The following is a 2955-nucleotide window of genomic DNA, read 5'->3' on the forward strand; positions in this document are numbered from 1 at the left end:
CGGCCATTTCACAGGCCCCCCGGCAGCCCTGATGACCGGCTCAGCCCGCTCGGCGGTCAGTGTTGCCAGGGCAGGGCACAGGCCTCGCTCTGTGCTCGGGTGGGAACATGCAAAGAATTTCCCCTGCAGGGAAGCCCTGGGCTCTCGCCGCCCCAGGGGCTGATGTGCAGGGCAGGCCTCCACGCCACTCCAGACAGGTGCAGCTGTGTTCCTGCAGCCCTGCCAGCTGCGCCCGCTGCGACACGGGGGAGACGCGGGGTGGCACGCAGTGTGTGTCCCCCAGCCAGTCCCAGGCCCATGAGCTCCCCGCTGCAGCTCCCGCCAGGAGTGCTCGGCTCTGCTAGGAGGCCGCAGCGCTGGGCATGGTGTTCTCACCCTCACCCTTGGCTGGGGGGGGTCATGCTAGCTGCCCCCAGGCTGGGGGCTTCCATGGGCAGCCAGGCGGGGGGCAGCAGATCAGTGCAGACACAGGCTGGAAGCGCAGAAGTGAATCCCTCCAGCCCTGGAGAGACGCTTGGAGGCCCCGGGGCTGGCACTGGGCAGCATGGAGGGTGCTGCTGGGGGGCGGCAGGCCCCTCCCAGGAAGCTGCGGGGATCAGCCGGGCTCGGGCGGTGGCACTGCCCGGGGCCGCGGATGAAGGGGTTAAAGGCAGGAAGCTCCGTGGAGCAGCTGTGCTGGGGAGGCCGAAGGGCCCTGGCTGCCCCCCCACTGGCTGCAGAGGAAGGAAGTGGGGAGGACCATGGAGGAAGGCTTCCTGCCCGGGTGGGGGGACCCGCTGCAGGAGTCGCTTCCCAGGGGAAGGGGCCGGAGATGTTTCTGGAAGGCCCGGGCAGAGGAGGGGAGGAGCCTGGCCCAGCAGACCGGGCACCCGGGCAGGCCGGGCCATGGGCTGGGGGGGCGGGCGGCCCCAGAAGGCCCGTGGGGTGGGGCAGGGTGCAGGGCGCTGCTGGGGTGCTGGCGGGGGGCTGCAGCCTGGGGGGCCTGGGCTGGCACCTCGCTGGGCTGCGTGTGCCCACCAGGGGGCGCTGCGACTCCGCCGCCAGCTGCAGGCTGGGGGGCTGCGGAAAGGGGGGCGCTCGGCTCGGCCCACGCAGGGGTGGAGGCCAGTCCGCTCCCTCCAGAGGCCAGCCCACCCTGGCAGGAGGAGCCAGCCCAGCCTGCTCAGCCCCAGGGCCTGGCAGCTTCCTGCCAACCAGACAACGCTGGAGGCAGCCCTCGCCCCGTGCCCGCGCCGCACTGCAGGCGCAGAGCCCTGGCACCCCCCAGCAGGCCCTGCGGCTGGGGAGAGGGGTGGGGGTCGGCATCGATGCTGAGGACCACTCTGGCTTCAGCACCCAACCCCAGGCCGCAGGAGCCGGGCTTGGGGCTGTCCCCGCCCCTGCCAGCCAGAAGCAGCAGGAAGGGAGGGGGAAGGAGTCCTGCAGCCCTTCCTGTGCCAGGCCCCACGGCTCAAGTGCCCCAAGGCAGGGGAGACCTGCTCTGCTCCCAGGGCCCGTGTCCGCAGCTGAGCCACCCCCCCGGGCTGCTTGCAGGTAGCGCCGGGGCTGACAGAGCTCCCCAGGCCAGGGGATCCCTGCAGCCCAGGGTCCCAGCGCCCAGCCAGGGAACCAGGCTGCAAGGCCAGGAGCAGCCCCGATGCAGGGGCCAGAGCTCCCCCGCTGAGGGCAGCATCCCCCAGCTAAGCACCCTCCCCTGCAGGACCACAGCACCCTGGCGTCACTGGGCCACTCAGACTCTCTGGACCCCCAGCCACGGACAGCTGTGGCTCCACCACAGCCAAGAGCCGCCTCGGGGTCTGCCCCCTGCAATGCCAGATCCGTGGCCAAGGCGCTGCACCATGCCCAGGGGGTTCGTGGCCTTCCTGCCAGGCTGCTCAGGCCACAGGGCAGCTCCCGGCCCCCAGCTCCGCTCCTGGCTGGCAGGATCTAGCCCACCCCCAACGGCTGCCTGCCTGCTTCAGGCCTCTGGCCCGAGCCCACAGGTCAGCCAGCCCCAAACCTGGGACCAGCCCGCCTCAGCCCACACAGGCTGCGTCCCTGCCCAGGGCCTGCTCCTCTCAGGCCTGCGCCCAGGGCTGCTTCTGGCAGCTCAGAGCCTGGGAGGGGGCTCCAGGGCCAGCACCAGCGGGGAGGCAGCAGGGCCCCCTGCCCATGCAAGGACCAGACACCCTGCGCCAGGCAGCTCCGCAGCACGGAGGGGCCCCAACCCCTGCACCCTCAGGCTCTCAGAGGGCCCTGGACCAGCCCCTCCCTGCCCCACCGGGCACAGGGACCAGCCCCTGCCCCAGAGCCCCGACACCCATGCTGCAGGGCATGGCAGAGCAGAGCAGGGCCAGGTGAGATCATGGGGGCTGCCCCAGGCACCGGAGGAGCCAGCCCCACACTGGGGCTCTTGCCCACTGTCCTGGATCCAAAGGGGGGACACCCGCCAGGGACCAGCCCCTCCAGCTCCAGAGCTGTGCCTGGCTTCCCTGCAGGCACTGGCCAGGCCACGGTGGGACTGCAGCCGCACCGGGACCCCCAGGCACGGTATGATCCGGACGTGGAGGGGCAAGGCCGGATGCGGCTGCTCCTGTGCCCACGCTGCCCACGGTCCCTGGCCCTAGACTTGCCCCCATTCGTGGCCCAGGGGTGGCCTGGAAAAGAGGCACCAAGGAGCAGAGCAGCCTCCACACACAGCCCAGGGGCCGAGGGGCAGCCCAGGCAAGCGGGGGCCACGGCCCCCACAGCCATGGCCAGCGCCATGCAGCTCTGCCTGGCCCCACCAGGGGGCGCTGGCAGCCTGCATGCCCAGCAGTGGCTGCAGCAGTAGGGCTCCGGCCTGGCCGACCCCTCCCTCCCCCACTGCGATCCCGCCAGGGCAGGAGCCTGCGGTGCGCAGCACGTCTGCGCCCCCCGGCCCGGCCAGGAATGCATGTGTGTATTTGCATGTGCGTGCAGGGGTGTGCACACCTG

Source organism: Gavialis gangeticus, unplaced genomic scaffold (assembly GCF_001723915.1).
Source record: "Gavialis gangeticus isolate Ggan-Ray unplaced genomic scaffold, GavGan_comp1, whole genome shotgun sequence".
In the NCBI taxonomy this organism is placed as follows: domain Eukaryota; kingdom Metazoa; phylum Chordata; order Crocodylia; family Gavialidae; genus Gavialis; species Gavialis gangeticus.